This window comes from Nicrophorus vespilloides, unplaced genomic scaffold (genome assembly GCF_001412225.1).
Source record: "Nicrophorus vespilloides isolate i.1.1-1 unplaced genomic scaffold, Nicve_v1.0, whole genome shotgun sequence".
Lineage (NCBI taxonomy): Eukaryota > Metazoa > Arthropoda > Insecta > Coleoptera > Silphidae > Nicrophorus > Nicrophorus vespilloides.
Window position 1 is genome coordinate 1 of NW_017097589.1, and position 11,546 is coordinate 11,546.

Consider the following 11,546-nt stretch of genomic DNA (forward strand, 5'->3'; position numbering starts at 1 on the left):
ATACGTGTGTCTAGTCCTTTTTTGTGCGATTTATTTTTATGCGTTTTCCTGTGGAACGTATCTACCGCATAAAAAGAGAACCAAGTGTATATGTTTTTGGATAAAATTTATATTAGGAATGGAAATCAAACACTTAACAATAATATTTACTGATACAGTTAAACATACAAAAATAAATATAAAACGTATTTATATAATCATGACTCGAAATAAACATAACACAAATTATTGAAACTTCCGTCAGCAGTCAATGACGTAAAATTAAAATTGTGACGTTTCTTATATGACATATGTCAAAATGGGAATTAATTATGAATAGTAAAAAATGTTATCATGTTGGAAATGGTCGAAATTTGTATTAGAAGAAATAAATCAAAGACTTAATAATAATGTTTATTAAATATACATACATAACTATTGATGATAGGCTTTTCCACTTTCATAAACTTATTAATTTAGAATTTTTGAAAATTGACGTAACCTAAACTGTCAAAAAATAACAGATTAAAATAATGACGTTTCTTATATGACATGTGCCAAAATGAGAATTCATAATTATTATTTGCTCAGAAAATCTATGCTCAGTTTCAATTTGACAAAACTAATATAATAACAACACACAAGATTGTTATTAATGACATGTGTCAAAATGGATATCAATATATAATTTGCTACTAACAATTATGTTTTTTTTATTTTGAGGAAATTTATGTTTGATAGGAAAACCGAAGACATTTACAATTTATAACCGACAATTAAAAACGCCGAAATAAATGCCGCATACATTTGCATGATTAAGATTCGAGCAGTTAAATGAAAGACATTTTTATTTGAGACTTTGTATATGTTCTCTTTCTCTCTCGTCCGTTTGGTTATTTGCGTATGTGTCCGAATCTATGCTGAGTCCGGAATAAATATTCATAAGTCAGTTGAAACGATGTTGTCATTGGCGATGAGAGGTCATCTCCGCAGATTGCGTCAGAGCTTAATTGATGCTGGTACGGGATTAATCGAGAATGGAATATAATGGTGGTGGTCCTCTAAAAAGTAAAAGAAGGGGTGCAGAGGGATTTATGTTTCAATGGGTAAAAAGTTGTAGACAAGAAATTAAATTTTTTAATTTGAGTTCGGTTCTGAAATGAACGAAGTTTCTGTATGCGTGTATGTATGCACGTATATAACTGTGTGTGTGTGTATGCTTTGTATGCACTATGTAGTACATATTGTGTGGATAGGGGCTGGCTACTCAAGTCAGCCCGTAGAATGCCGTGGCAGTCCGATGCGGACCACACCGAAAACTGGTCACACTCGTATTCCCGTTTCTTACATCATTCTGTTGGTCGACTCTTCTGAGGGAAGAGAGGCCCGAAGACCGTACAAGTCTAATACTGCTCAACAAAATCGGACTCGTCCATTCGCTTGGGCCGTCCTCATCATCGTACTACAACTACACTGAAGCTGCTGCAACTTCTCTTCTACTCCACGACGACTGTACGAAATGCATTATACATTTTTGATATTACATATGTGTAAATACAAAAATAGGGAGAAAGAATAATAAATAGTAGAGGAAATAAATAAGTACTGGTTCTTTTTTTGAAGAGGGTGGAAGAAGTAAGAGAGAAATTTCAAATCGCACGGCTCAATGATCTTCAATCCGGTAAGAAATTGATCGAAGGGTGAGTGTCGGAGCGTGATAGACCATCCAATCTCTCATTAAACATTTTTTTTTTGAATTAACTTTACTTACGGTTTTCCACCATAAATCCATCAAAAAATCATTAAATTACGTTAGTTTTTCTTCAAAATGTAACAAACCGTTAAGTTAATTCTGGTTTTCTGCAATGAATGGAATATAAATAAATAACAAACCGTTAACTATTTTCTAGATCATCTATCAGCAAAAATTTCAGTACTTACACTCTTTCTTCTCAATCAATACAATTCAGGGATCCAAAATTACCGAGATTTTCTTTTACCGGTAAACATTTTAAATAAATACCGGTAAATTATGTAGTGGTATGTTTTAAGAAAAGTTTAATAAACATATACATTCTATATTAATTAACAACAAAACAATAACAAAATCCTTAATTTAATGGAGTTGACAAATCGAAATAACTTTAATTTTTTTTATGAAAGTTAACAAATTACAATTAAATAAATAGTAAATTAAGTGAATAGTGGAATTCAGGTATTTAATGTATTGAATAAATATTCGGAGCGAGGATATAACGCGTATTATACGACAAGCGCGGTAGTCTATATTTGTAATGTAGATTGAAAGTTCAAGAGCGCAATCGAAAATCGTATTGAAATACTTGACAATTTAATCCAAAACCGATCCCATTAAAATGTAAAATACAAGTATTTTTTTACTACTATATACGCATATGTATACAGAGTTTGATTAATTTAGTCATTTAAACTAAGAGAAAGTGTAACGAGCATCAAATTATTCCGCTGTCTGCAAATGCTTACAATTACAGTTAAAATTGGATTTGGTGTTGAGTTTGAAGACCACAGAATATTGATAATTCTTTCAATGTAATCTGCATTATCTTATTATAAAATAATTATTAGTTTATAACGACTTCAATGTAACAATAAAAAATAACAAAAGTTTTATGAATAATTGTACTTTTTTGTTTTATTATATTTGTCCTTTATAAATTTATTAATTTAGAATTTATATATATAGTTGAAATATAGAAATGTCAAATTAAAATTGACGTAACCGAACTGTCAAAATTAAAATTTAATAATGACGGTTCTTGTATGACACGTGTCAAATTGATACTTCACAATGAATATTTGCTGATAACGGTTATGTTAAAATAGGTAATCTATGTTAAATAGGTAAACCCGAAACATATATGTATCTAATTTACAATCATGAGTTATAAGCAATGTAAGTATGTACAATCATCTAGTTTTTCGTAAAACTTTTTGAAATTATTGTATTTTCTATTTTACTATATTTGTGCTTTTTTGATGATATAATATGAAAAATCATTAAGCCTTCAAATATTTATTAATTTAAAATTTAAGCAGATAAATATAAACTAATGTAACCAAACTGTCAAAAAAAAAACAATTAAAATAGTGACGTTTCTTGACACTTGTCAAATAGAGATTTCATAAGGAATATTTGCAAATACGGTTATGTTTTTTTTAAGTAAAATTATATTGGATTTAATCTTCAAAGATTCTTAGTTAGGCACAGTTCGTTAGGAAGTACACATACGTGCAATCATCAATTGTTTGTCATAAAAGTTTTACAAATAATTGTACTTTCTGTTTTACAATATTTATCATTCTTTTGATGATACAATCTGCAAAGATCATACCAACAAGAAGTGGCATCATACAATTTGTTATAAAATTTATACAATATATGTGCTTATTTCGATGCTATAATCTGCAAAAATTACTAATTATACTTAAATATTAGGTACAGATCGAATTGGAAATGATCTCTTTTCTCATCCCTACAAGAAGTGCAAGTGTATCATAAAAATTTTACAAATAATTGTACTTTCTGATTTACAATATTTGTCATTCTTTTGATGATACAATCTGCAAAGATCGTTAATGATACTTTAATATTAGGTACAGTTCGAATGGGAATTGCAAATGATGAATGCTTTCTCATACCAACAAGAAGTGCAAGTATGTTAGTACCATCATACAATTTGTTATAAAAGTTTTATAATATATGTCCTTATTTCGATGTTATAATCTGTAAAAATTACTAATTATACTTTAATATTAGGTACAGATCGACTTGGAAATGATGAATGCTATCTTTTTATTATCCCTACAAGAAGTGCAATTGTAAACGTACAATCATCATCCAGTTTGTCACAAAAGTTTTACAAATAATTGTTCTTAGTATTTTACAATATTTGTCCTTTTTTTGATGATACAATCTACAAAGATCGTTAATTATACTTTAATATTAAATACTGAACGATAAGGAGTTTCAAATCATGAATGCTATTTCTATCTCATACCTACAGGAAGTACAAGTATGTTAGTACCATCATACAATTTGTTATAAAAGTTTTACAATATATGTGCTTATTTCGATGCTATAATCTGTCAAAATTACTAATTATACTTTAATATTAGATACAGATCAAATTGTAAATGATGTAAAGCATCTTTTTCTCATCCCTACAAGAAGTGCAATTGTGTCACAAAAATTTTACAATAATTGTACTTTCTGTTTTACAATATTTGATGATACAATCTGCAAAGATCGTTAATTATACTTTAATATTAGGTATTGATCGACAAGGAGTTGCAAATGATAAATGCTATTTCTTTCTCATATCAACAAGAAGTGGGAGTATGTAAGTATCATCATACAATTTGTTATAAAAGTTTTAAAATATTTGTTCTTATTTCGATGCTATAATTTGTAAAAATTACATTAATATTAGGTACAGATCGAATTGGAAATGATATCTTTTCTCATCCCTACAGGAAGTGCAAGTGTATCACAAAATTTTTACAAATAATTGTACTTTCTGATTTACAATATTTGTCATTCTTTTGATGATACAATCTTCAAAGATCGTTAATGATACTTTAATATTAAAATGATGAATGCTATTTCTTTCTCATATCAACAAGAAGTGCAAGTAGCATCATACAATTTGTTAAAAACGTTTTACAATATAGTTCTTATTTATTTATTTATTATCCCTACAAGAAGTGCAATTGTGAACGTATCATCATCATCCAGTTTGTCAGAAAAGTTTTACAAATAATTGTTCTTTCTATTTTAAATTTCATCATACAACTTGTTATAAATTTTTTACAATATATGTTCTTATTTTGATGCTATAATCTGAAAAAATTACTAATTATACTTTAATATTAGGTACAGATCGAATTGGAAATGATCTCTTTTCTCATCCATACAGGAAGTGCAAGTGTATCACAAAAAAAATACAAAATAATTGTAGTTTCTGTTTTACAATATTTGATATTCTTTTGATGATACAATCTGCAAAGATCGTTAATTATACTTTAATATTAGGTACTGAACGATAAGGAGTTGCAAATGATGAATGCTATTTCTTTCTCATATCAACAAGAAGTGCAAGTATGTAAGTAGCATCATACAATTTGTTATAAAAGTTTTACAATATATGTGCTTATTTCGATGCTATAATCTATCAAAATTACTAATTATAATTTAATATTAGGTACATCCAAAATACGACATCCTAATAATTCTCTACACAATCCTCCTAATGATCTCCCTTACTCCAAAACCAAAATAGTCCCTCTTCTCGACCGATACCTGTCCCTCTCCTTGAAATTTAAATCCAAACAGTCCAACATAGCCTCTCTCTCTCTAAATTCTGTGTCCCTCGAAACCCAAATATTCTTCCCAAATTTGAATATCCCACATTATCCCTATTCCAATACCTAATGTCCCTCGATTGATACACACTTGTTCCTACTCCGCTCATTTTTATTCCCTCATTCTTTATTTGTTCATTTGTATATTATTATTATTACAATATTGTATTATTCCATAATTAAATTTATGATCCCGTGCGGAAAGACCTCGGTCGTTAGCCCTTTGGCCAGGCTATTAATATATTTTTTATTTTATGTTAGAATTTATTTATGTATAGAATGTACTTTTTTTTTCTTATGTATTGATGTTTGGCCAATAAATTATTATTATTAGGAATTTGAAATGATGTATGCTATCTATTTCTCATCCCTACAAGAAGTTTGTCACAAAAGTTTTACAAATAATTGTTCTTTCTGTTTTACAATATTTGTCCTTTTTTTTTGATGATACAATCTGCAAATATCGTTAATTATACTTTAATATTAGGTACAGTTCGAATGGGAATTGCAAATGATGAATGTTATCTCTTTCTCATCCCAACAAGAAGTGCAAGTGTGTACGTACCATCATCCTGTTTGCAGTTGCCAGTCACGTGAATGTGTCTTTTATTTTTCATAAGATATCCTGTATCTGGTGCGTTTGTGTGTGTTTGTCTGTATTCATGTGTGTACGTGTATGTGTGTGTGTGTCTGGGTGACTTCACAATACGGTGACATCTTCCAGACAGTCAGCTCAGTATTCCAGGAAATCTGATTGCTTTGGACCTTCCACAATTCGCACTGGCTGAGCATTCGCTGAGCGCTGCGAGCGAATCCCTCCGAGCTTCGCGAGCGCGCGTGTGTTTGTCCGCATATACGTACACGTATATGCCGAGTGTGTGCGAACGTTTGTGTGGGTTCGCCTCTTTCTTGTTGCGAAAATATTTTTAAATTTGACTCCCGGTCTCAGCTCCCCAGAAGTTTTTGCCTTCCTTCCTACAATTTTTCTTCCTCTCCTCTCTCATCTCTCTCGGCCGACCGTGGGATTTCAATCTCTTTTTTTATATTTATATATATTTTGTTTATTTGCAAAACCTTCCTCTTCTTTCATCCTCATCCTCCATTCTCAAACATCGCAGTTCTCCTTCCTCCGCACCCAACAACGCGAATTACATTTGCACTGCCAATCAATTGCATCTAATCAATCACGGTTTTTTTTTAATATCAAAGCATTTACATTGAAATAGAATAATTTAATGTTTAGTCATATGTTTGATAATAGTTTTGTGCGAAGATGAGTAAATGAATTATTTATAATTTGAAATAAGTAGTTGAGTTTAACATTTAATCAGTAAATTATCAAGTTAGTTTATTAAACAAAATAACAATTGACTTAATAAATTGCTATTACTTAAAATGTACAATTAATTGCAATTGCTAATCTCCAACTTTTAATGAAAAACTAAATATTAGTTAACTATTATAATAAGCATAGTAATTATTTCAGTAGTTTGAAAAAAATGAATCTAAAAATTACAAGAGCTTTGAACATTGAATTACATTATTTAGATTTCGAACAAATTTTATTTTTAATCATTTTAACTGCATTATCTTTAGTTTCAATTGAAAATTAAAATCAATGGACATTTTTTATTAATTTATTTGTATTCAATGTATAAATCATTTTAATTCAGTTTTCAACGTTGAATTGTCTCTTATATTAGTATAAAAATCAGGAATTAATGTTTGATTTTAATTATTGGAAAAACTATCAATTTTTACTACGTTTCTCAATAAAATATTATACTAGTTGCATTGAGCTATCATCAATACTTATAGTATTTTCCGTATTTACGGGGGGACATAACTGTCATTGCTTCGAACAATGAGTAATAAAGACATAAAGTCAGCTCTTACCTGAAAACACTAAACACTTTCTCCGTTCGATGCGAGACAAATCCTCCCATTCTCCATGACGATAAACTTTACCAGCAATCTTCGTGGATGATAATGTGCATAATTATCGGAACTGTCTCATACAAAAAAAGTCAAAAATTTACTGCCCAAGAAACTCACGCTGCGAGAGTAAGAAAAAAAGGACCGGCTTGGATGCGGGGGGTCCTGAAATTATTCACTTTGTTCACACAACAAGAAAAACGTAATAATCCTGTCACAGCTGGAGATGATCGCATTACGCAATTTTTGACTCAAAATATTACATTTTATTGTAATTGCTTCTATGAAAAAAAAGATAATAATTTCTAATAATAGGATTTTTTTTTGTTGGGAAATTATTCCTAACATTGTTAATTGGTTACAAATATTTTCTATTGATTTTCTATTGAATTTTTCATTAATTTCTCATTTTATAAGATAGTTTGTAAGATTATAAGTGTCTTTAACCTTATTATTGTCTGAAAATGTATATTTATAAGTCTTTTATATGATCGAACTTTGATAATGCAATAAACTATATAGAAAATATATTATGTTGGGAATGATAAGTTTTGGTGAAGGCCAAAAAAGCAAAGGAAAAAGAGGTCTGTGGATGGCGTGTTAGAGTAAGTCTAGATCGTTGCATTTTAATCAGAAAAATATGAAGGAATAGCGGAAAAGCATGAGCTGAAACTATCCGAAGTAAATGCATGTTCTTGGTGGTTGCATGGTAGTAAATGGAGCGCGTTCTACACGCTACATTTTACCTATCTTCCTTTTTTTTTCCAAACCGCCACTGGAATAACTCGTAATCTGCAAATATTTTATTTGCTTTATCCTTTTTGCAAAAGTAACCGAGAACCAAGAGAAAATCTATATCGAAAAATGTATCGAATTGCATTATTTAAAATCCGTGAATACGTGATAAAACGTTTGATAGTTAAACAACGATAATGGGTGATTATTACCGATTCATCAATTCTGTACAAATAAAATTACGGTTTTTTTTGTGGATTTGCTTAAGTAACACATTTTAATAACAATATTAATTGAAACATTATAAAAATTACTGATATGCATTCAAATTTAGAAAAAATAAACGGAAATTTTCTGAAAATGTTATATTTCATCAATATTTGTTAGTTAAGGAACGATAATTGGTGCTTATTACCAATTTATCAATTTGATAGTTAAGCAACGTAAATGGGTGATTTTTACCAATACATCAATTTCGTACAAATAAAATTACGTTTTTTTGTGGATTTCCTTAAGTAACAAATGATAGTTAAGCAACGATAATGGTTGAATATTATTAGTGGATTTGCTTGAGTAATAAATATTACAAGAATTACTGATCTGCATTCAAATTTAGAAGAAAAATAAACAGAAAATTTCTAAAAATATTATATTTCATCAATATTTGATAGTTAAGCAACGATAATGGGTGATTATTACCAATTCATCAATTCTGTACAAATTAAATTACATTTTTTTGTGGATTTGCTTAAGTAACAAATGTTAACAACAATTTTAAGGGAAATAATATATGAATTACTGATACTACTTCCAAATTTAGAACCCAAACAGAAAATTTAAGAGATTGGCACATTTGAACAATTATAGTTAATATTTCATAGTTAAGCAACGATAATGGGTGAATATTATTAGTGGATTTTCTTAAATAATAAATATTACTAGAATTACTGATCTGCATTCAAATTTAGAAGAAAAATAAACAAAAATTTTCAAAAAAATGTTATATTTCATCAATATTTGATAGTTAAGCAATGATAATGGGTGATTATTACAAATTACAATTCTGTACAAATAAAATTACATTTTTTTTGTGGATTTGCTTAAGTAACAAATGTTAACAACAATTTTAAGAGAAATAATATACGAATTACTGATACTACTTCCAAATTTAGAACCCAAACAGAAAATTTAAGAGATTGGCACATTTGAACAATTATGGTTAATATTTGAGAGTTAAGCAATGATAATGGATGAATATTATTAGTCCATTTATTTAAGTAATAAATATTACAAGAATTACTGATCTGCATTCAAATTTAGAAGAAAAATAAACAAAAATTTTCTAAAAATGTTATATTTCATCAATATTTAGTAGTTAAGCAATGATAATGGGTGATTATTACAAATTACAATTCTGTACAAATAAAATTACATTTTTTTTTGTGGATTTGCTTAAGTAACAAATGTTAACAACAATTTTAAGAAAAATAATATAAGAATTACTGATACTACTTCCAAGTTTAGAACCCAAACAGAAAATTTGAACAATTATGGTTAATATTTGATAGTTAAGCAACGATAATGAGTGAATATTATTAGTAGATTTGCTTAAGTAACAAATATTACAAGAATTACATTCAATTTTAGAAGAAAAATAAATAGAAATTTTCTAAAAATGTTATATTTCATCAATATTTGATAGTTAAGCAACGATAATGGGTGATTATTACAAATTCATCAATTTCGTACAAATAAAATTACGTTTCTTTGTCAATTTAAGTTAGCAACAATTTTAGAAGAAGTATAAGAATTACTGATACTAAAAACATTTTCTGAAATGGTAACAACTTGCACAAATTATGGATTTATTTTGGCGACTAATTAGATTTAATTAATTAACAAATCTTTTCAATAATTATAAGAGAAATACTATAACAAATATTGTGAATATTATAAGAAAAAAAAATTGTTGAATTTGACAAAAAAAAGCAAATCAATACCAAACTATTTCTGATTAAACATCAAATAATAAGAAATTGTTTAATCTACATTTATCTAATATTTGATAGTTAAGCAATGATAATGGGTGATTGTTACTAATTCAAACCTAACAAATATTGAAAAAATAACCATTATAAATGTATAACAAAAATTATCAAATTATAACGCTTTTTATTTCTATAATTTAAATTCAAAATTTATGAAAATTTCAGTTTTGAAATTAATAATTTGAATAAAATCTTTCTAATAAATATTAATCATCATGTTTTTGATAATTAAAATGCAGAGTTTAATTTATTTGTTTTTGTATATTGATTTTGCAGACAAGAAAATCTTCGAGTGTTTGTTTGGTTCTATTGATTTACAGGACGTTAAGTGATTCTATTAGTGTGGCAATATCAGTGAGATAAGTGAGTTTGCAGGTGCCGCAGATAGGGTTTTAGATAATAGCAACGACAACGTGGAAAATAATGAGTGTAAAGCGCGTATTTATTCGTGACCAAACAAAACTATAACGAAGGGTCACAAAACGTGGTGACTCGGACCAAAAAGTCTGTTTGTTTTGCGACGCAACTCCACCGTCCGTGTTCGACGTTTTTCCCAAAATTATTATTAATTAAATTCGCGAGTTCGCTAATTAAATTTTAGAAAGTTCATACAAAAACAACAACAACAAACAACGATCGTAAACAAGAAAATTTATCACCTAAATTTTGCATTCGAATAAAAATTAGTCTATTAATTTAAACGAATGTTCGCCTTTCTATTGATGATTTAAATCAGGATTTTTTTGGAAGCATTTTTAAGATATTTCCTGTCTAGGGAGCTGCATATAATTATTTTTATTTTTAAAACAAATCTTCCAACGATGTGTGTCACAATTTCTCATCAAAAGAACCGCAGTTGGCCGACCCTATTTCCTTTTATAGTGAAATATATCATCGTACTACCATCCATTCCATTCAATTATTATCATCTACTCAAATCGTTTAACTATGTGTCATTGCTTATTGGATTTAAAATTAATTTTACTAATTAATACACAAAGCTACATTTTATCTAATTCATTTCTATAATTATTATAAAGTTTAACAAATTAAAAGTAAATAAAAATGTTAGAACTATTCTTTAAAAAACAAATTAAAATATTTGTTATTTGCATTTACACACTTGCTCTACTTTTTCTAATTGTTTTGTAAATATTGTAATATCTGTGAGATAACGAAGTTTTGTAGGTAGCGCAGATAGGGATTAGATAAATTTCGAAACACTGATTTGAAAAACAATATTTTAAGTTTTTCAAGCGCAACACTTATCTAAAAATTTTCAAATTGAAATGAACATGACAATTTCTATACTAAAGGCACATTTAAATAATAGTACAAAAATTATAATTTTATTACGAAAATATTGAATTTTCTCAATTAAAAAAACGCTCTCACAAATAATGCGCACATAAGTCTATAAAGCGGGAAATTCAAGTAATAAAAATCCAC